The sequence below is a fragment of the Gopherus evgoodei genome, chromosome 5 (genome assembly GCF_007399415.2).
Source record: "Gopherus evgoodei ecotype Sinaloan lineage chromosome 5, rGopEvg1_v1.p, whole genome shotgun sequence".
NCBI lineage: Eukaryota > Metazoa > Chordata > Testudines > Testudinidae > Gopherus > Gopherus evgoodei.
The window spans coordinates 41,783,008-41,807,143 of NC_044326.1; the positions used below are offsets into that span (position 1 = coordinate 41,783,008).

Genomic DNA, 24,136 nt, shown 5'->3' on the forward strand with positions numbered 1-24,136 from the left:
CAAAGGGTAAGCTGGGTCCTCCAGGATCACTATTGGGATTTTAAAATTGTCTATGGTAATCTGCTGTTGAGAAAGAGCATCTCTCTTTGCATGTTTCTGAACAGTACTGTGTTCTTAGAGATGTGAGCATCAAGCACGTTCCCATGACCAGTCGCACTGATGTCAGTGAAGCATCCCCAGTGATGCACTAATACTTACATATCTTTTCTGCCCTTTCTATTCATGTACTCATTCCAAAATAGGGATATCTGCTCCACTCCAACACAGTTCAGGAACCCCATTGCTGCAAATCCATTCACTATGTCTTGCACATTACTGAGTCAAAGTCCTGCTTAGCAGCAGACAATTAATGGGCCTGCACACTTGCATGACAATGGCCCCCACTGTGGATTTTCCATCTCCAAAATGATTTCTCACAGACTGATAGCACTCTGGCTTTTTGAGCTTCCACAATGGGATCACCATTCACTTGTCAGCTTGCAATGCAGCTCTCATTTTGGTATCCCTGTATTGGAGAGCTGGGGAAAGCTTGGCATTCAGATACAGGAGCATGGCCTCTGGCATCCAAAAGTTCTGCAGCCACTGTTTGTAATCCAAAACCCACATTATGATGTGATCTCACCAGTCAGTGCTCATTGCTCAGACCCTGAAGAGGTGCTCCACCATCCAAAATTTGTAGCATAGACATGGAACACCTCTGAGCCCTGGATCCTCACTGACTAAGGATAACTACTATGAGTTGGGTATGGTTCGGGAGGGGGTATATAGAGGTATATAAATCTATTTACATATTCAGCAAATTTTATTATTATTTTATTACAGTCAGTCAGTGTCATACTAATATGAATCTGCCACATATATATGTGTAGCCTTTTTGCATGGCTTATCTGATTGGACATTTTCAGTTTCTCATCTTGTATATATTTATGTAACATTTTTCTCTTCCATAAACTGACTTTAAAGCAATAGCCATCTTTCTACAAACATGCAATTTCTTGATTCTTTACCTAAGATAAATAAAAGGGTGCCTTCTTATAAACATTGTGAGTTATCCTAGCCTCACTTTAACTTTCATATTTTTCAGTTTACTCTTTATATTGGTTCTGCTGGCAATTTAATAGTTCAATTTTCCCCCCATATTGACAAAACTTAGTTATATATCCAGTACTATACCTCATACTCTTAAAATATATATTTAAAGTGGCAGTTTAGCTGTATATTTGTTTGTTTGTTTGTTTGGTTTCCTGTATAAAGCATATATGGCTGCAATTTCTTCATATTCTGGATTCTGTTTAAGTGATCATGTTCTTTTTCCACAATTTCAGAAGATATCTTCTTCCTAATGCAAACAATAGCTCATTCTGTATGGTAAGTAAATGGAATCCATGTAAAGATGGAAAAAAATAATTACTAATGCCATGAATTCAATAGTGGATGAGAAAAGTGGCACAGCACTAAAAAATATTCGTGGTCCCTTCAGTGGTTTAATGAAATGAAGTTTCATTTCTAGTGGCTGGATTTGACTGAGGAAGCAAGATAACTGGGTGAAGGTTTGACTGTAAGTTTTCCAGGTCAACCTCAGTCACACCAAAAAAGGAGAGTGTCAACATGGTCAAAGCCCTAAGTGTTGCAGAGAGCAGACCTTCGGAAAATTGGGGTGAAATTTTCACAGCCCCCGAGGGATATTGCTGTGAGCAGGACACCCACCCCAGAGTGTATGGGACAGTCTTCTGGCTCATGTTCTTGAGTTCTACAACCAACACTTCCTTTACTGTACCCCCGTCTGCTCCCTCACCATATCTCACTCACAGTGGTTGTCCTGTGTGAGTTCACCTCCCACGTGGGGAAGAAGGCACTTTGCTTGCTGTGGCATCTGAACACTTGCTGTAGCTGGCCACCCTGCCACCCACAATTCCTCTCTGGTGGCTGTCTCATCACCTGCTGTTCATTCCCAATGGCCGCACTGCCAGCCATTCATTCTGTGCTGCTCACTAGCCACTATTCCACTCACTGGTCACCTTCTGACACCTGCCTCTCTGCTATGACCTCTGCAGGTCAGTCTCTGGAGATTCCACCCAGTTCTTAGTGATTTTCAGCTCTGAGATTGGGCAGAGACACTGTCCCACTGGAAGTGATTGTTAGCACTTCTAAGCACTTAAAATAACAAAAGAATCCTAATGGAGCCCATTTAGTTCTGTTTTTGAACAGTGGGGAGGAACCAGAGCCGGCGCCTCCATTTAGGTAACCTAGGCGGTCGCCTAGGGCACTAGGATTGGGGGGGGCAGCATTTTGCCACCCTCGGCGGCAATTCGGTGGTGGAGGGTACTTCTGCGCTCCAGGTCTTCGGGGACAATTCTGCAGCGGGTCCTTCACTCACTTCAGGACCAGCCGCCAAAGTGCCCCAAAGACCGGGAGCCGCGGAAGGACCCTCCCACCACAGAATTGCCGCCAACAACCGGGAGCACGGAAGGACCCCCGCCTAGGGCGCGAAAAACCTTGGCGTCGCTCCTGGGAGGAATAGGTTAAACCAGACCATCATCTTTATATCTCTCAGTACAATATGCTTCTTATTCCATCTATATCTCCTTCACACTTTCACAAATCTCCTCATACATAGGACATGGATGTTTTCCGGACAGCTAAAGAATGATACCAAATATGAGTGTCATCCCTGTCCCATGGGAGCAGTGTTTCTCAACTGTTTTGATACCAAGGACCAGCTTGCTGCCTTCCTAAACTGTCAGGGAGTTCTCAGGGACCAGTGCCGGTCCACAGACTGGTAATTGAGAAACAATGCCATAGAGGACCCAAGAGTGAAGCTAACCTTAACCTTTCTCACTAGTTGTTGTAAAAGGGACAGATGCTGGGATTCCTGTCAGGGTTTTGTCCCTTGACTCTACTTGGAGGCTCTATTTGTACCAGCTCCTGGTTAGTGGGTGTCTGATAAATTTGAAGTCCCTTCCCCTAAGCCACAGTCCAATTTTTTCTGGCGTCTGGAGCATTCTCTGTTTCCTTTATCCAACCCAAACTGTTCTTTCTGCTGGGAGCACAAATGGGTGGGTTCTCCACTACTATATTCCTTCCTCAACTCACATTATTGACTTGTGGAAGGCACCTGTTTTCTGCCCCTCCATCAGCCTTTGTGTTTGGATCCTCCTCCCAGTGAATAGCTCCTCTGTTGTTCAGACCTTTTCTAAGTAGAGCAGAGTGCGAACAACCAAATCCTTTACAGTTTTATTTCTGCATAAAGACTCCTGAAGAGCAGCAAGCCAAGTTTTCACCCTGCTGAAGTGTGGAGGAGCTAGGAGCAGAGTGAGTGGAAATGTCTGTTGGCTGACCTAGGAAGATAGTACTACATAGCGTATAGTTGGGGAGTTTACATTAGCAACCGTAATGGCTAAAACATTCTTTTAATTCTAAATTAATGCTCGGATCTTGCAGATAATGATGTCCCTCAATGGAAAGTCATCTCCACAACATGGGTGGCCACCGTGAGAGAGTGGAATTTTCAAGCCCTGTGCTAATTTTTTAGTACTAAAGTATGATGAACTTAGGTGGTATATCTTGGTCATGTCACTCATCTTACCAATCCTGAATTTTTACATTGCAAAATAAATTCTCTCTGCATAACCCTTATTTCTGCAATATAAAATTTAGGTATTCATGTTCCATGTGGACCTCCTTTGGTGGGACAAACTTTCTTAGGTGATCCAGAGTTACTGATTCGCTGCATTAATTCAAAACCTCATTTAATTAAAATTTTTACATTTCCAGTTATTACTTTTCTTAATCACTTCTTATAGTTATTTGTCTGGCTTTATATTACATATTATCATCAACGTTCTGGTGTTTGCAAAGACTGCTGCACAAAAGTTTACACTTAAGATTTTTGGGATAACCATTGGCAATGGATAGTTGCAGACCTGTTCATCTCTCCTTTAAGCACTAAGACTGTTTGAAGATGCCTTGTGCTCCATAGTGAGAGCACCACAAGGGTCCGGCTTGGTTCAATTCCTGTCAGAGTCACTGAATTATCATGTGACCTTGGACAGTCATCTGATCCTTTTGCCAGAGTTGCTGACAAGGGGTTTTGGGGGAAGATAAATGCTGAAAATGAGTTGCTGAATCTGAGCTGCACTGTGTGAGCAATACATCTTACCACACCAATAGCACTGGCAGGATTTCACTTTGTTTTATTTCACCAATACTGCTTACACAGGAAACCAAACAAAATAAAAAAGGACAATACAGAGTTTATTTTAGACTTTCTGAATAACACAACTTCTGCATCTACAGCTAGTTTTTTCCTCCTTCACCTTGTTGAAGTTCAGTGCCCCAAATTAACTGTCTGTCTTCTGTGGCAGGGAAAGCAGATTGCAGGATTCTTGAATACACCAGCACATGTCCAGCTGAGCCCACACCTCTCTGAGCCTGTGAATTCAGGGTATTATCCTGCCCAAGAAGAGTTCTAATGTTTCATCCGCTCCTTTATTCTGAGACACCACCAACATCTCTCATAGCCTCATTCCATATAGTTGCTCAGGACAGGCAAACAATGAAGTGGAAGTTTCACCCTTAATACTGGAGTATGAGAGTTTCACTTTGGTTATGATGCAAAGTGTGGGCCATTAATGGTGGTTTGGAATCTTAATGGCTCCCATCAACCAGGACTATTGACTGTGGATGGCTCTGTTTGCAGGCAGGCCTTCCTTTGAGTCAGTCTGGGAGCAATGAAGGCTTGGGGTCTTACAGTGACATGTGATCATGTCACATGAACTGGAATCCATCTTTAACTTGGTACTTTTCCAGTGAGTGGGGGTGGAAACCCAGAGAGAGACAAAAGATTCCTGCCTTATGCAAAAGATATATAAAGGAGTGGAACATAACAAAGTGGGGAGCCATCATGAAGAACCCCCTAGCTACCACCTGAACAGGAACAAGAGCTATACCAGGGGAAAGAATTGTGCCCAGGCCTGGAAGGGGCCCAGTCTGAGAAAAAACTTACTGAAGCATATCTGAGGGTGAGATTATCTGTATTCAGTTTGATTAGACATAGATTTACATGTTTTATTTTATTTCGCTTGGTGACTTACTTTGTTCTGTCTGTTACTACTTGGAATCACTTAAATCCTACTTTCTGTATTTAATAAAATCACTTTTTATTTATGAATTAACTCAGAGCATGTATTAATACCTGGGGGAGCAAACAACTGTGCATATCTCTCTATCAGTGTTATAGAGGGCAAACAATTTTTGAGTTTACCCTGTATAAACTTTTTACAGGGCAAAATGGATTTATTTGGGTTTAGACCCCATTGGGAGTTGGGCATCTGAGTGTTAAAGACAAGCACACTTCTGTGAGCTGCTTTCAGGTCAACCTGCAGCTTTGGGGCAAGGAATTCAGACCCTGGGTCTTTGTTGGAGCAGACGGGAGTGTGTTCTGGCTCAGCAAGAGAAGGTGTTGGAGTCCTGAGCTGGCAGGGAAAACAGTAGCAGAGGTAGTCTTGGCACATCAATTGACAGCTTCCAGGGGGCGTTCTGTGATCCAACCCGTCACAGTAAGATTACATAGTTAGAGAGAGATACCAAGATAGATAATTAGAGCAAAGATTTATTGGTAAGTTAGTTAGTTAAAAAAGCTATTTCATTGTTTTATCATCATCATTAGCAGTAGTAACATTGTATTAGTGCCTAGTAGCCACATTAAGGGTCCTGCACTGAGCACTGAACACACAGAACAAAAATGGTGCCTGCCTCTAGAGCTTGCAATATTTTCAACACATATTGGTAAAAACGACAACCAGAAGCTTTGCAAATAATGCATGTTAGCTGAAAAGTGAAAGAATATGCTCCCGAACCCCATAGCAGAGATCTGTATAGCAGAAAGAGGGGAAAACAATCAAAGAAAAAGGAGAAAAATATGACTAATATTGGTAGCATGCAGTCTTTTGTAGCATATCACAAATATCATCCAGAGCTCTTTATTTCTGCTCGCTTCCTCTTATCAGTACTGTTGTCATGGAATTACTGCTTTCCTGTTCACCTCTGCAGCAAGGAATTCATGTGTATCTGAGAATGTAATGTGGTTGTCAAAATGACAACAATCTGAGGTTTGGTGTTTCAACATTGGAACAAAGAAACAGTGGAAAATGTGTGAAATATGTTTTTAAAAAGAGCCTATTGGCTGCTAAAGTGAGAATCCCTTTGGAATTTAAAGGATATCAGGAAGAATAGCAGGGGGTCAGTAAAGAAGTAACATCTATGTTTTAAAGCTTTAGAGTAAATAGTAGTAGCATAAAACGTGATATGGTGACCTGGGTTTGATATTAAAGCCTACATACATCCCAAATGGTCTATATTTTGAAATAAAAGGAAGTCTGGCACTTAATATGAAGCAAGTAGCAAAGAGGCTTAACTAGCATCTTTTTTTTTATCAGAATACAAGGCCATATCCTCAGCAGGTGGAAGTCGACATAGCTTCCCTGAAGTCAGTAGAGCTCTGTCAATTATATCAGCTGAGGAATTGATCAAAAATGTTTATCGCTTTCACTTACAGTTTTTCATGCCCTTCTTATCTTTTTATTTCCTTAAGTTGAGCAAAAGGTTGACTTTTGAGCAAAAGATTCTTGACCATACCTCCAAAAGCAATTCATCACGCAGTATTCAGGTTCTGACAGACAGTAAGCATTCCCAGACCACCTCCAAATTGTATCAACAAATGTCAACTGCAAAAATGCTTAATTTGGAATCAAGGCATCCAACTGAAAAAAACAGTTATAAAATAGGGAATACCAGAGAGCCGTTAAGTTATCAACACAACATGACTACACTGATGTTATCTTGTTAGGAGGTCTCAATCCACCTGCTATAGCTCTTCTGCCAACTATGAACTGTAATGACAAAAATGGTCATTATAACCTTATTAGTTAAAACGATGAATGCTCTTCTGGGCCAATACAACATTGCCTGACATCAATTTTTGGCAGATAGGGCCATGTAAGCTAATAAAAACTGGAAATGAGGCAAGGAACTGGAAAGAAATGGACAAGTTAATAAAAAATAATAAATAAATAAATAAATAAAATTAAATTAAAATAAAATAAAATAAAATAAAATAAAACAAAATAAATAAATAACGTGGACACTGCATAGTTTTCTACTTTCTGAGGAAGATGTAAAAATGGCACGTATGAAATATTTATTCAGGACTTCAGGTGGATACGTTATTTATCATTTTCAGTCCTACATCTGTGCAAAGTCTGCTCTTGGGTAATACTCTGCCATCTTTTCTTCACAGATGTGACTGTATATAAGTAGTGGGAAAAGTGATCTCTCTATATAGTGGATTAAATTCATCCCTGGTGCAACATCACTGGCTTGAGGGCATACATTCAACATAGAGGGCACAGAAGGAGGAATGCTCTCTCCAAGTAGCTAAATGCAGCAATTCCAAGTGAGACTACTAAATTGGAATCCATGTCAATTCCCTGAGCCCTGAGAGTTGCAACTACTTCCAGTCTATTACCATGATGATAAACACTAATGAGAGGTGCTGCTATGCTTGTTACTGTGGCCTAAGGTAATCAAGAGAGCACATGGGACTTGCAGGTACGGTAATTCCATCCTGGCTTCAGATTAGGTAACTCCATGCCACAGCAAGACAGGTGAAAGGGCAGGGAGATGAAATACAAGAATGAGGCAAAAAATGATATGAATTAATAGATACAGACACATCAAGACATACCTTTAACAATTTGTTCCAGCATCTCTCTTCTCTCCTTCTCTGCTCATAGGACACCACCATATCTTCTTCTGCCCTATGCACTGTACAGTTCCCCTTAGCTCATCTATAAAGTACTTACCCTTTATCCACATTTAAGTCTCTCTTTAATACGTCATACTGTTTACAATTAATCAAACGGACTTGAATATAAATTGTCTATTGTTGCTCCCTTTTCTGGCTTGCCTCTATCTACTTAACATTTGTCAGTCTTTAGAGTGTGAGTTCCCTTGAAAAGCGATCATTTTTCTTCAGTGTTTGGAAAGCTCAGACTTATGGTAGCTCCCATTACATGCTAACCAAATAATAAACAAATTAATTAATAAAATAATACATAAAATAATAATAATAATTGCAAAGAGACAGGAAGAAAAGGTGAAAACAGTGCCTCTACTAGAAGACCAACCTTTAAAAACACATGCTGTTTCTATGGTTAACTTTGTCACTGAAAAATGATGTTGTTACACCTGACAAAAGCAGGTGTCCACATTTTGACCCTGTGCCACACATTTTTATAGCCTTGTCACACACTGACATGTCTGAAGGTTGAACAGCCTGTCTGACTCACTGCTCTAGAGAAAACTATTGCACTGTTAATGATGGGGATACCAATACACCTTTTTCACTTCCAACAACCATTTACAATCTTTCTCTGCCCTTTAGCAGGGCTTCCCAGGTGTCAACTGCACACAGTTAAACAAATGAATCCAAGTTTATCATCAGGTTGAGCTGCCAGAATTATATGTCAGATATATTTACTAGTAATATCTCTTTCAGACCCCACCATATATACAATATATACATGCTATGTACATTTTTCCTTCAATTTTTGGCCATATTTTATCTTCCTCCCACCACAAGGCAAACTGCCAACTACCTATCCTCCTTTTTTTTTTTAAAGTCTATTCCCCTTTTACTGCTCATGATTTAATTATTCAAAATGGCACTAATTTCTGATAGTCATTCATCCATCCTTTATCTCACAATAGCAAGTTGTGTACATTTTCCGGGGATGAATAGAGATGATTGTGGTCCCCAGAGCAGACAAAGCCAAAACATTTTATAAGCACTAAATTCATTCAGGGATTATGCTTGTTTGTTTGTTTTTAATAAATTCCATCTTCTGAGGAATTTTTCTAGGTTTTAATCTACTGAATGTTAACTCAGGACTTGTAGATTTCTGTTCTATAGGATTCATTGCACAACACTTCAATGTACTTTGGGGTTTTGATGGTATAATCCTAAACTTCTTACTGTCGCAAAGAAATCAACCTTTTAATTATTAATCAAATATATCCAACAGAATCATGAAGAAATTGATATATTGAGTGCTGAGTTTATTAAAGCATTCACTAGTACCCTAATGAAAGCAGCAGATCTTTCCATGTCCAGAGATTACATGAAATCTTGTTCATAAACAAATTAAAGTTTATGAATACCATTGTTCAGTGAACCATATCCCAAGGTTTGTAGTATTTTACAGGCATCATATGAAAATTCCTCCTTGAGGAGAGGATGAGGGCATGAACCTAATAAAGATATTACCTCTGATTGAAGCCAGTTCATCATAAAACTTGATATGTATGAGGACCACCTACTACTGAAGGGAGGTTTGGTTCTGATGTCACATAATTCCTTAAAATGAATGTGACATCACTGACATACAGGAGATTTATTATTTCAGAATTGTTTTCTGTGGCTTGTGGTGATTTAAATTCCTGAATGTTTGGAGGTCAGACTTAGCCTCTCCTGGGAGTATTCTCAATCCTCAATCTCATTTAAAAGAAGATTTCCTTTTGAATATTTTCTTGTATTCTTACACATCCCTAAATCATCCTTCCTCCTCATAATGGTTTGCACTGAATTTCTTTTCAGACAGACATGCAAAGACTTTACTTCACCTATTATTCTGAGACTTTTGATTCCCCAGTGACAGGTTATACTGCATCTGTGTTTATTTCTTGACCTGTAGTTAAGGTGTGCTTTTCTTTGTCATAAAACGCTATGTCTCTCAGGCATTGTGCACTTCTTCTCTATTCTTCCTTATGGATTAAAACATATATTCAGCTTTATTATCTTCTGCTAGAGTGCTATACAAAAGTGAGACGCTGGCTTCTGATTTGCTTGAGTTTGTGGTGAAGATTTGTCCCTCTCAGGGCGTGAGGAGGTTTGGTGTCTGAACCCAGCAGTACTGCCTAGTGGTGATATTCTGGGATGTGTTGCCTAGTGGTGATAGTCCACAGCAGTGAAACCCTATCACTGTATTTCTGTGCGTCACAACTGAGAATAACAAATTCAGGACAAGATGCTGGGAAAAAGGGCAGACACACACTAAAAGTGATGGTTATTCTCCCACAAGATATACCACACCAGCAACAAAAGTAAACTTCTATTTCATTGGCTAACAAGAAGTCATAAAAGCAGTCTCCTTACGCATTCAAGTCCTGGATTCAACATCCAGACCTTAGACTTAAAGATGAGTGGTTATTTGAAACCAATTTAATCAAACAAAGGATTCTTCTAAAACCAAAGGACCAGCCACATACCCAGGTCAATATGTAACACAGATCTTACCCAGTAATCATGCTGTTGCCAATCCTTTAGTATCTAAAATCTAAAGGTTTATTTATAAAAAAAAGAAAGATAAATGAGAGTTAAAATTGGTTAAAGGAACAAATGTATACAAGAATTGCAAAGTTCTTGGATCAGGCTTGTAGCAATGATTGAATAAACTGCTGGTTTGATAAGTATCTGGTTGCTTCCAAATCATTGGAAGGTCCTCAGTCATTTGGTTAGAATGCCCTCATTAGTATAAGTTCAGTGGAGGGCTTGAACAAACATGGTGATGTGATGTATGTGGTACTCTCAGCTGTTACTATAGATGACTATGCCATCAATATAGGCTGTGGTGTACTGATTGTGGGGTCTCAGCACCTAGTCCATTAGTCACCTAAAGATTATTGCCACTCCATGTAAGCCAAAGGGCATCGTCACAAATGGATAGAGGTCAAAGGCTGTCAGGAAGGCCATCTTCTCCTGGGACTTTCTTGCCAGGGGGATTTTACAATAATCTGTTAGTAAGTCCAGCATGGAGATATACTCGGCACTCCCCAATCTCTCTAACAGCTTATCCACCTGGAGCATCTGGTAGGCATCACAGCATGCCCTCACATTGACCTTTCTGAAGTCTATACAGAACTGGGTTGTACCATCAGATTTTGGCACAAGTATGATGGGGTTCCTCCACTCACTGTGGGACTCTTCGATGATTCCTAGGGTCAGCATAGCCTGGAGTTCCTGCGAACCATTGCCCACATCTTCTTTGGCACAGATCAATAATTCTCATGTGCCTTTTTTCCAGGTATCATTGCAATCTGGTGATGGGTTAGGTGTTTCCTTCCTGGGAGGGCTAAGAACACCACAGGGAAGGCCTGCATCAGCTTCAGCAGTTGAGCTTGCTGTGCTGGGATCAGCTCCGACACCATTAGCACAGGTGTTAGGTCCAGTAATGGCCTGGCTTCAGGCTCCAGCCTGGGTTCTGGGGCATGCATGGCTATCAGAAAGCCTTCCTGAGCTTTGCAGGCTTCAGGAGATTGATATGGTAAATCTGTGTTTCCTTCCCTTTCTTAGGGAAACAGATCTCAGTTGACCAGGCCTATCTTCCTCATCATTTCAAACAGTACTTCAAAAGCCCCTTGGTCTGTCTCCCATATAGAAACACAAAGGGTCAGAATCTGGTGGAAGCTTGGGGGACATCCTCTATAGCAAACAGTAATGATGGTAGTAACTGGTCCCAGTGCCAGGGTTCTGAGTCAAAAAACTTTCGTAACATGGCCTTCAGGGTTTCGTTGAATCATTCCACTAACCCATCTGACTGTGAGTGGTAGATGGAAGTCTTCAGGGTCTTAATCCTTAGCAAAGCTCCTGCATCAATTTAGATGAGAAGTTGGACCTCCCAATCCATAAATACTTCTTTTAGTTTTCCAACCTTCACAATGACCCTCATGAGTTTGTTCACCATTCATTTGGAATACCATGTGGCATAGTTGACTATATTAATATGTGAAGGTACCCTGCTGTGGTCATCTTGAGGGAACCCTAGGTATATCCCCATTTGTTCAAAGAGTATGCCTACCAATGGGAGGTAGAATCATGGGGCCTTTGGCATCCTTTTGGGACCTGCCAGCTGGCATCAGGGTACAAGGCACAAAAGTCAAAGATCTCTGTTGATCCTCAGCCAGAAGAAGGTGAGGTCCACTCTCTTTTCCCTTTCCAGTTGCCCTGTGCACAGCACTCAGTGGGCCAGATGGAGAAGCTTCCATTGGAACTTGTAGGGTACTAGGATTTGACATAATACCTCTCTGTTTTGGGGGTCTCTTGTCATGTGATAGAGTTGCTCATTCTGGAGATTAAAGTGGAGCCACTGCTTTGAATGAGGGTTTTGCCCACCTCCTAGCTGGGGATGATTACCTGCTCCCCGGCCAGCTCAGTCTGGTTCTCTTGCTGTTCTCAGGCAAAGTCCTTATCTTCTGGTAACTAGCTGAGACTCTGTTTCACAAGTCACCTTGAACTAGCATGTTGTCGGGTTGGCATCCTTGGCTTGCCTGAGGGGCCCTCCGCAGAGCCTTCTGCCTTATTCTGGCCATGATCCTCCTTGTTTTTGGGGTGAAGGTTATTTTTGATGAGGGGGCCTTTGTTCTACTGCTGCAAGAGCTCCCCAAATCATCTCCAGTCCTATCCCAATATCATGGAGAAGACCAGAGTGACCACTAAACCAGCTTGCCAAGTCTCCATGCATCATCCCACTCCCAAGTCTCCATACATCATCCCACTTCCAGCTGCAATTTTTGTCATGGGGTAGATGTGACACTCATAGAAAGAATGATAGTGGTCCCAGTGGGATGCCAAAGGCTCCTAATTCTACCTCCCATTGGTAGGCATACTCTTTGAACAAATGGGGATGTATCTAGTGGGTCTCCTCAAGATGAGCACAGCAGGGTTCCTTCATATATTAATATAGTCAACTATGCCATATGGTACCCCAAATGCACAGTGAACAAACTCGTAAGGGGTTGTTGCAAAGGCTGAAAAACTAAAATGATAAACTACTTTTGCAGTCACTAATATATCACCACTGTTGCACAATTACACTAAATCTTAATCAAAATATGTCCTGTAAGATATCAATGGAAAAGTTGTAATCTGCAAAGTATAATAATCCTGTTTACATGCATGTCTCATCTTTGTATATGAAGTTACTAATATTTGCTATGCATTTGTATCTCAAACATGTGTTGTGTTCCTGGGTGACACCCCTTCCACTCTACAGACAGATTTGCATCAATGCTAGCCAGCCTCCCTGATGGCCTATTAAGGACAACTACTCCAGTGACCCTCCTGAAAACTCCTAAAGGAACACTGACTCAGTGAATACCCCTATGATTCAGCAAAGCATGTGAGGACCTGTGATCTAAGACTCCATCTTTTGCCAGTAACTTTCCATGCTCATGAGCTGAGGTATAAAAGTGGAAGCTGTCACATCTCTTCTTTCCTGCTTCTCATCTCTGAACAGTGATTTTCTAAGGAAGCTTTGAACAAAGGACTGAATGACTCCCAACCTGTGATTTAACATCACTGCTGTTATCCTGACCTACAAACTCTGAAATCAGTTGTGAAGTATATGATTCCTTTAACCATTTAATAACTCTCTTGTTTATTATTAATAAAATCTTTAATTAGTTTACTAAGGATTGTTTGACAGAATGATATTTGGGTAAGATCTGGAATATATATTGACTGGGGGTAAGTGTCTGATTCTTTGGGATTGGTAGAATCTTTTGTATGGTGCATTTGGTTTTCAGTAAGCTTGGATCATAAAGATCTGATGTCTGGGTGGTGATAGGGGCTGTATTGCCTAAGGAGATTGTGTCTTTAGGTTATTGTTAAGCAGTGTAGTGATATGGGGGCTTATGTTGTTACTGGCTTGGTGAACTCTAATGTAGAATAACCACAAGTTTAGGATGTATCTGCCCTATTTCTTAAATCAGTCTGTCCTGAATTTGGCATTCTCAGCTGTGACCTACACCAGGCACTAGTTCACAGTAGGGTTGCACATCTATGGATACACTGGAGTTAGATTGGGGTCCCTGCCATGTCAGGGAACTCTACTAAGCTCGTTTGTATGACCATGTGGCAACACCCAGAGTCCACTACACCCATCATTCAAGTGCCATTCACTTGTACAGGCAGCAGCACCTTGCCTGGGCTGTTTCTGGGTTCTGGTGCCTCTCATCCATGCCTGCCTGTAGTGCAGTCCAATGAAGGGACACTCCCACCTAAAATGCCCCTGCTGACCACACTTGAAGTAATTGCACTTTGGTGTCCCCAGTGACTGCTTGCTCCCATGGGGGATGGGTCTTCTAGGTGGAGTGCATCCCTTTCTCCAGAGACCTCAGCTTCCCCTACATTCCACCTCAGTGGTTAAGGCCTCGCCCCACACCTATGGCAGGGACAACTCCCTGGCATACAGCTAGTTTAGTTTCCGTTGGCTGCCCCTCAGAGTCTGCCTCATTCAGGGTTGGCATCTTGGTTCCTGGACCTAAGCATCAGCAAGGCCTAAGTATCAGGGAGGACGAATCTTTGGCTGGCATGTAATTTTCCATCAGAATCAAGTCCTTATATCAAAATCAAGGCACTTCACCCACTCCTTCCCTCCAGCTGGGAGAATTTGAATGAACTGTTCTGACACCATAGGTTCTTCCACTTCTACTCTGGTCCACTTCTTTGTGTCCAACCGGTGCCAATAAAGTTGCTTTAGGCATTGAGCCACTGCCACTTGGGGCCAGGCTCAAGGTGGGCATCTCTCTTTGCAGAATCTTTAGCTGAACATCTCAGGGTTGATATCCAGTTAGTCAAGGATGGCTGCCTTTACCTTGGCATACTCTAATACTTCTGTGTGATCCAAGTCTCGATAGGCTGCTTGTGCTGGGCCCATCAAATATAGGGCTTTCAGGGGGGCCCACTGTTCCGGTGGCTACGGGGCACTCAAAAGTGACCAGGAAGGCTTCTGAGTCACCACCGGGCCACATTTTCATAAGCCTGATGGGCATGGGTTTGAGTGTCTCAATATTAGATTTGCCCCGGGGGAGGGGAGGGAGGCTGCAGTAGTGCTACCATTTGCTGGGTCAGGCGTTCCTACTGTGCATGATCCTGGGCAGCCAACTTCTGAAGCAGCTGTTGCTGCCACTGCTAGGTTGCTTGCTGTTGCTGATGACCTGCCATTTACTGTAGTGTCTGTCCCTGTTGCTGGGGTGCCTGTTTTGTTGTTGGTTCTCCATCATCCATTTCAACAGCTGTTTGGTCTCCATAGTCCCTTTTAGAACAATTCAATCAGTTTTCTGGTGTTCCTTTTAACAGAACCCGGATGTTGCCTGTATTCTCCACCACATGTTGGGGGAATTTTGGTGTCTGAGCCTGGCAGTACTACCTAGTGATAATATTCTGAGCTGTGTCACCTAATGGCAAGAATACATGGCTGTGCTGTCCAGCGGCGAGAGCCAGAGGCTGGAAGTAGGTGAACCTGGCCCTGCCTGCTTCAGTAGGTTCCAACTGTGGGCCCAGTAAATAGTAGTTCCTTATGTGTGGCTTGGGGGTGGGTTCCCCTATGCCTGCTCCTTGGGCCACTTCCTACCATGGCTTCAGTTCCTCTGCTGGTGCCAATGGTTTGCTCCGAGTTTCCCTGGGACTCCTCCCTGGTTACACACGAGGGGGTCTTCCTCTCACACTCACAGTTTGTTGTTGTCAACCTCCGTGGTTGAGAGGCTCACAGCAGCCTGAGAATGGGCCTTGGTCCCAGCTGTTCGAGGAGCCTGCAATTCACAACTGTTCTTCTGACCTATCCATGCTGACTGATCTGAGCTTATCTCTTTTGAGCCTAGCCTGCACTGTGAGCATGCCAGAAGGGGTGACTTAGCATTGCTTCCCAGGGCTGCTCCTTAACCCTTACGTCCCCAGTGTGTGACTTGTACACACCATCACAGTACTGTATAGTGAATTTTTTTCAATATCATGCATCTATTTTTCTCCCCAGAGAATATAAAGCAAGAGAAGTGCCATATAATATACATATCAATACAATATGTTATTTGAAAGCTTGCTAATTTCAAGACACATCTAGAGATTGTAAAAATGGAGGGCTGTATATATATATATACACACACATATCTCCTTTTAATCCATAGATGTGTCTTGAATTTAGCAAGCTTTTAAATAACATGTTGTATTGATATGCATATTATATGGCACTTCTCTCGCTTCGTATTCTTTGGAGAGAAAAATAGAAAAACTATACTGTACGAGAGTTAGCTTCACCAAAAAAACAAGCAAATCAGTACATAAACTATTGCAAAGCAGAACAAATCCATAGCTATGTCCCTGGGAGACCAAGCTGTGGGAAGCCATAGCATTTCATAGTATTTATAATGATTTGAATGTTCAATCCAACATTGGTATTATATGATGATCCCATAAATTTCTGACATGAGAGATTACTCACTTAATCTGTTCATTCTGTAATCATAACATAGAATATAAATGACTGGAGTAACTGGAGTAATTCCACTGAAGCAATGAACTTATACTGGTTTAAAGTGAAGGGAAAATGAAGCCCAAAAACTCACTTTAGATAGCAGAAAATTACCTAATATCAACAGCGGCCTAGTCTAAATTGCCAGATTGTGGAAAAAAGAGAAACCTCAGTGAATGAGGTTGGTGAGAAAAGGGGAGATACCAGGCACAGCACTGTAAATAAGAAAAAAAACATTGAATGACAATGTTGTTCGCCTAGTCATGTTATTTAAACAGGAATCAAAGATATTTTATCAATTGCAATTTTTCTTCACATTTAAAAAGAAGAAAACCACACATATAACATTATTGGTCATTACTGTGAAAATTCAGCTGAGAAACTACTGAAGATACAAAATTATTTATTTATGAATCACACAAATTCAAAAATCACAACTAACTGGCCTATTTCCCATGTAGGGCAATCATCCCCCTCTTCTGGCCTCAGCATGCCTCAGTCTGGGGTGGGTTTTTTCCATCTCTACCTCAAGTGAATATACAAATGCTTCTCCCAGTCACCTATGGGGAGACAATTCCCTATATTCATCTCTTCTGGGGCGGCTCCAGGCACCAGCACGCCAAGCGCGTGCCTGGGGCGGCAAGCCACGAGGAGTGCTCTGCCGGTCACCACGAGGGCAGCAGGCAGGTTACCTTCAGCGGCATGCCTGCGGAGGGTCCGCTGGTCCCACGGCTTCGGTGGACCTCCCGCAGGCTGCTGCCGAATCTGCAGGACTGGGGACCTCCCGCAGGCAAGCCGCCGCAGGCAGCCTGCCTGCTGTGCTTGGGGTGGCAAAATACCTAGAGCCGCCCCTGCATCTCTTCCCTTGCTTTCTGGGCTGAGGGCACCATCAGTCAGGCCCTGTACTTGCCAGTCTAGGAGATTGCTGGTACTTCCACTGGCATGGTCACACTCCTTCACATCTGTTGGTGGTGCTATGGCTACTGACTGGGCCCAGGTCAGGTGGTGATGCCACTGTCCTTGGCCTCTACCTGGAAGTACAGAAGAGGCTGCTCTCCTCCATGTAATCCGGTCCTTCTTTTGGTGTATTTCTAAACTGCAATATGGATATTTATTGTCCCATTTAGCATTCTTTGAGAGATATTTCAGTATCTGAATACCTTTGCCCCAAATCATGTTGCTCTCAGCTAGAAATTTTCAGAATTTCAAGTTTTCAGCTATGGGGGGGTTTTCTGTCATTTTCTTGTTGAAATTTTGGATTTTGCTTAAAAGAAAAGGGCACTTTTTTGCATTTTTTTTTATGAAAAATATTCCCATATCTGCCTTCTGGATATTTTGGTGAAGAGGCGATGGACTTAAACTGGATGGAATTTACAAATCCCTGAAATTCTGCATTTGAGAAATGGAGTCTGTTGTCAGTAATAAGAATCCTTGGTATGTCATGTCTTATCTGTTCCGACTGCAAAGTGGAAGTATTTACAATACATAGTTTAATTTAAATCATATATGTGAATCCATTGCCATTTCTAATCTGACTTCTCAATTACAACCATAAACAAATCTTCGCCTATAGATTGTCCTACCTTTTTACCAATTCCTGTTTTTCTTATTATCAAGTTCAATTTTTAAACTCATCTGTTAGAGTAAATAGAATTTTTCTTATGTATGGAATATCTGAGTTAATTATTTGTGAAACTTAAAATGGTTTTCCCTTTCCAGGTATCCAAGGGCTTGGAAGACATCTAAGACTTTGCCTTTTATACAGTCTGTGCTCTCTCTATGAGATGTTGCGGTATAGTTGGTATATTTTTAACTAGCTTAATGAATACACAATTGTTTTTTCTTAACACGGGTGGTACATCTGCATTTTCTATTTGCAATGCAATTCAATGTTATTTTAAAACAAATTGTACTAGGTACTGTATGCCTTAAAGTAAAAAAGGTTTCCTTTAGATTTTGATACAGTAGTTATTATCTACTACATATTCCAGGGAATAACGTTGCATTTTTCTCCAGCACTCATTTTAAATGACAAAGTCTTCCACTGGTGCTGAATGTGCCAATCTGAGAGACAGAGGCATCAAAATCAGTACAAAATACCTGAAACAGCTTTTCTATGACTAGAAATGTCATGATATAAAAGTCTTAGCCCTTTTCAGAATTAGAAATGAATGTTAGCTCCTACTGAAAAAACTCCCATTTTTATCCCCACAGGGATGTACAATATATCTTGGCTTTTACATTTGTGAAGTATAGAAAAGCTATTGTTGGCATAGTACTTAATTTTTTCAGGGAAAATTCTATATTTGGAAGGTGATAGTATGTGACATTCTCACCCTGCATTAAGAAACACTTCCAAGAGGTTGGCTTTTTTTAACTAGCAGCTTAAAATAAAACAAACCTCCAGCCCAAGTTTTGCCTCAAGGTATGCTTCTGCCTAGTTTTCCACCACCACCTTGCTGCCAGCACTAGCCCCTTGGTCCATTTGTTGAAAAGCCATTCCCATCTCCTTTATATTTAACTAGCCACTATACACCAGCTGTACTGAGTGACAATAGTTCAATTCGCATCTCCCTGAAGGGTTCCAATGCCTGCTAACAAGATGGGTCAGCTGAAGAATTTAGCACATTGTTACAAGGGGAACCAATAGCAGATTGATCTTAAAAAAAAATGGTGGTTGTTTCCAGATGCTTAGAGTTTGAAAGGTTAGATTAAGTCCTGGGGAGGTGGATTAGTAGGCTAATAGAGAGCAGGTGTGGTGGTCTAAATGTGCATGATGTAAATATTTAGCATGTGCCTTTCTGTACGTAATCATATGGATATCAGCTCCACATATGTAACAGTGATTGACACTAATATTATTCATTAATATTCAGTGGTGGTGGTGGTAGCATCAAGTAAATCTTGTAAAGGAGACTCCTGTCCAACAAAAATAATTAAGGTTTCCAAAATAAAATGTCATCTCCAAATGATGAATCTTTTGCTAGGATCATAAGAAAACAATAGCTTATATATAATTTTTTTGTAATTGAAGTATGGTCTAATGTCTCCACCTACAGACCTGCCTTCGTGAAAACAACCTTCTGAGTAGTAATTTTTAATTCTTTTGGTAACAATATTTGTAAATTGAATTTATGCTATGATGTTACCAATATTCAGACATGAATAAACAGACTTGCTTACTTTTATTTGTAAACGAATCTAAACTTTTCTGTGGCAAGCTGAGAACCAACATCGGAACATCCACACTCAGACATCTGGTACTTCATGATAAATAAATGATTTGGTTCTTCATCATATATAATCGTAAGAGAAATAATCAATAATACTGTTCTTAGCACTTACCAGCACCTTCCCTCAAAAGATGTATAAGAACATCACAAACATTAAGAAATTAGGCTTCACAACTCCTCTTTCAGCTGAGTAAGTATTATCCCTATTTTACATAGGTAAATTGAGGTATTGAAAAGTTAAATGATATGCCCAGTCTCATATAGTGAGACAGTGGCAGTGAGGACTAGACTACAGGAGATCTTGGGAACCAGACTTGCATTCAGTCCACTAGACCACACTAAATCTCAGTGAGGTACAGAAGTCATTCAGATCCTAATCCAGCAAACATGTACATGCTTAACTTTTTGGTCAATAGAATCATAGAAATGTAGAGCTAGGACCTTAAAAAGTCATCAAATCCAGTCCCCTGTGCCGAGGAAGGACAAAGTAACCCTAGAACATCCCTGACAGGTGTTTGTCAACTTGTTTTTAGATGCTTCTAATTATGAGGACTCCATGACATCCCTTGGAATGTCCCTTAGAATTCCTATTTCAAAGCTTAACTACCCATTATAGTTCGAATTTATTTTACTAATATCTAACCTAAATATCCTTTGCTTCAGAATAAACCCATGACATCTTGACCTACCTTCAATGGACATAGAAAACACTTGATCTCTATCCTCTTTATAACAGCCCTTAACATATTGGAAGACTGTTATCAGGTCCCACCTTAGTCTTCTCAAGAGTAAATATATCCAGGGTTTTTTTTTAAATCTTCCCTCATATGTCAGATTTTCTAAACTTTTTATAATTTATGTTGCTGTCCTCTGGACTCTTTCCAATGTGTCCACATCTTTCCTAAATTGTAGTGCCCAGAACTGGATGCAGAACTTCAGCTGGAGCCACATAAGTGCTGAGTAGAGTGGGGCAGTTATCTCCTATGTTATATATAACACTGTTGTTAATACATCCCAGAATCATATTAGCCTTCTTTTGCTGCTACCTCAAATTGACAACTCATATTCAGATCCTTTTCAGCAGTACTATCACCTAGAAAAATATTTGCCATTTTGAAGTTGTGCCTTTGATTTTTTCCTTCCTAAATGAAGTACTTTGCACTTGTCTTCATTGATTTCATATTAATCAATGGAACTATTCATGTCTGTAGAGTTAAGCACCTTTGTAAGTATTTGCAAGATTGGGGTCTTAAATGTCATTGTTCTTTCATGCAGTGTAGTTGCAGCTGTGTTGGTCCCAGGATATTAGAAAGACAAGATAGGTGAGGTAATACCTTTCACTGGACCAATTTCTGTTTATGTATATAAACAAAATCTTTGTTTAAAAGGGAATAAGGAATGGAAACCCTAATAAAACAAGGAAACTAGTGGTGTTCCCGAAGGGTCAGTCCTAGGACCAATCCTATTCAACTTATTCATAAATGATCTGGAGAAAGGGGTAAAAAGTGAGGTGACAAAGTTTGCAGATGATATTAAACTGCTCAAGATAGTTAAGACCCAAGCAGACTGTGAAGAACTTCAAAAAGATCTCACAAAACTAAGTGATTGGGCAACAAAATGGCAAATTAAATTTAATGTGGATAAATGTAAAATAATGTACATTGGAAAAAATAACCCCAAATATACATACAATATGATAGGGGCTGATTTAGCTACAACAAATCAGGAAAAATATCTTGGAGTCATCGTGGATAGTTCTCTGAAGATGTCCATGCAGTGTGCAGAGGCAGTCAAAAAAGCAAACAGGATGTTAGAAATCATTAAAAAGGGGATAGAGAATAAGATGGAGAATATATCTTATTGTCCTTATATAAATCAATGGTATGCACACATTTTGTGTGAACCGTACAGATGTGGTCGCTTCATCACAAAAAAAGATATACTGGCACTAGAAAAGGTTCAGAGAAGGGCAACTAAAATGATTAGGGATTTGGAGAGGGTCTCATAGGAGGAGAGATTAAAGAGGCTTGGACTTTTCAGCTTGGAAAAGAGTAGATTAAGGGAGGATATGATAGAGGTATATAATATTATGAGTGATGTGGAGAAAGTAGATAAGGGAAAGTTATTTACTTATTCCCATAACACAAGAACTAGGGGTCACCAAATGAAATTATTAGACAGCAGGTTTAAAACAAATAAAAGAAAGTTCTTCTTCACACAGCGCACAGTCAACTTGTGGAACTCCTTACCTGAGGAGGTTGTGAAGGGTAGGACTATAATAGCATTTAAAGGAGAACTGGATAAATTCATGGAGGTTAAGTCCATTAATGGCTATTAGCCAGGATGGGTAAGGAATGGTGTCCCTAGCCTCTGTTTGTCAGAGGATAGCAGGAGAGAGATCACTTGATCATTACCTGTTAGGTTCACTGCCTCTGGGGCACCTGGCATTGGCCACTGTCAATAGACAGGATACTGGGCTGGATGGACCTCTGGTCTGACCCAGTATGGTCGTTCTTATGTGATCAGTGCCTCCCCCTTTCCTCCTTGCTAGAAACTAGGCTGTGAGGAGGAGGAGGAGATTGCAGCTTGAATTGAATGAGAAGGGGTTAGGAGCAAAGTGGGGAGAGAAGTAGACTGAGACCAACAAGAGCTAGGGATGTGGGGACTATAGGAACAGAGGACAGCAGGGACAGGAGCTGGCACAGTTGATAGAAGCAGAGAGGCACACAGACAGGAACTAAGGGGCACAGAGACAAGAACTGGCAGAATGGATAGGAGAGAAGCAGAGGGGCACAAAGACAGACTGGAAGGACAGGGAAAGAAGACTTTGCAGCTGCTAGAGTCCCCTGCTCTCTAGCAAATAGCTGTGAAACCCACAAGAACACACCTGATTGATTACAATTTCTTGTTTACAATTACATTTTGAGACCTGTCAGACAATTTTTAATCCATTTAATATAGGCCATATTGATTTTTTTGTCATTCTAGTTTCTTTACCAAAATGTTGTGTGGTACCAAGTCAAAAGCCTACAGAAGTCTAAGCATATTACACCAGCTCTACTACATTTATCAACAAAACTTAAAATCTCATTGCGTGTTGGGTAGAGGTGGTTTACAAGATTCCATTCAACCTTAATTGGACCTCTTGTGTATGTGTGTTCTGACTAGAGCTAGTTGAAATTTTTCCTATAGAACTGTTTTCCATTAGAAAATACTGTTGCATTAAATATGCACTATGCAGGAGGAAGGAACAATGCTGGGAGACAGAGAGAACTGCCATAGGTGGCAATAGGACCAGTACATTCCCAAATTGGAATACTCTCTTTCTCAGGAAAGTCTGAGGGTCAACATTTTATTCTGATTCACAATGAAATAAAATCTCAAACACTCAGATTTTTCCCATGGGACAGACATTTCATTTTCTAGCCAGCTTTAATAATGATACAAATTTTAATTATATGATCACATACTAATTTTTTTCCTGCCTCATTCAGTGCCCAGGATGGATGATTCTTCCTGAATGGGTATCTGTTAAATATTCTTTTTTATTATTACTAACATGTCGTCCCATGTTTTATTTACTGAATGCCATTTAAACACTGAAGTATTATTATGCAGGTATCAATTTTCTAACTGACTTTTCTCTGACACTCATCACTGTACTGAGTACTTCACAAACATTAATGAATTCACATTTGCAATACCTTTGTGAGGTGGTGCTATTATTATTACTGTTTTACAGGTGGGAAGCTAAGGCACCAAATAAGGCCAAAAATTGTCAGATGTCCACTGTGTTGGTTACTCATTGTGAGATGCCTGAGGTCTGATTTTTCTGAGTCCTTTGACTTTTTAGAGAACTTTATATGTTCTAAGCATAGATCCCATAGACTTCAGCTGCAGCTGTGAGCGCTCAACATTTCTGCAAATCAGTCTCCAAGTGTCTCAAGTTGGGCACCCAGAAAATCAGAAGCACACAGTTAGTGTCCCTGTATGAGAATACTTTGGTTTAAGTGATTTGCACATTATTACTTAGGTGCAGAAAGAATAAAATCCACTTCTTGAGAGTGGCATATTTAACTGCCTTCTCTTCCATGCCTCATTCACTCCACGTCTTCTGACTTCTCCAAAAGATGAGAAGCGGTCCTATGGACAAAAGTCTCCTTCACTACATTAACCCATTTTCCTATGCACAAGTCCCTCCTATGCACTGAATGGGGAAAGGGTTCATGGGAAAAGTTTGATCATATAAATGCAGACTGTATGATAAAATGTATATACATGACATTTCCTAACCTTTAAGTGCTTGACTGTGCAACAGCCAAGATGGAATCTCCTTCACTGGAGGTCTTCAGAAAGAGGCTAGCTAGACATCTGTTTTGGATAGTTTAGACACAATAAATACCGCATCTTGGCAGGAGGCTAGACTAGATGATCCTTGCAGTCCCTTCTATCACTATGATTCTAGATCAGCAACATCTCAAATGTTCAAACACGATACTCAGGTTTTTAGCCATGAAGAGACGACTCCCCAGTTCCAAA

The 24,136-nt window shown here is 40.9% G+C and overlaps 1 long non-coding RNA gene across 1 annotated transcript; it reads right to left on the reverse strand.

The window, feature by feature from the left end:
• Positions 1–11,088: 11,088 nt before the first annotated feature.
• LOC115652965 lies at positions 11,089–21,597 on the reverse strand. The gene is made up of 3 exons (XR_004000797.1): positions 21,487–21,597; positions 19,562–19,565; positions 11,089–11,100 (listed from the first exon to the last, which is right to left on the reverse strand). It is a non-coding gene; the product is annotated as an uncharacterized LOC115652965 (long non-coding RNA).
• Positions 21,598–24,136: the final 2,539 nt, after the last annotated feature.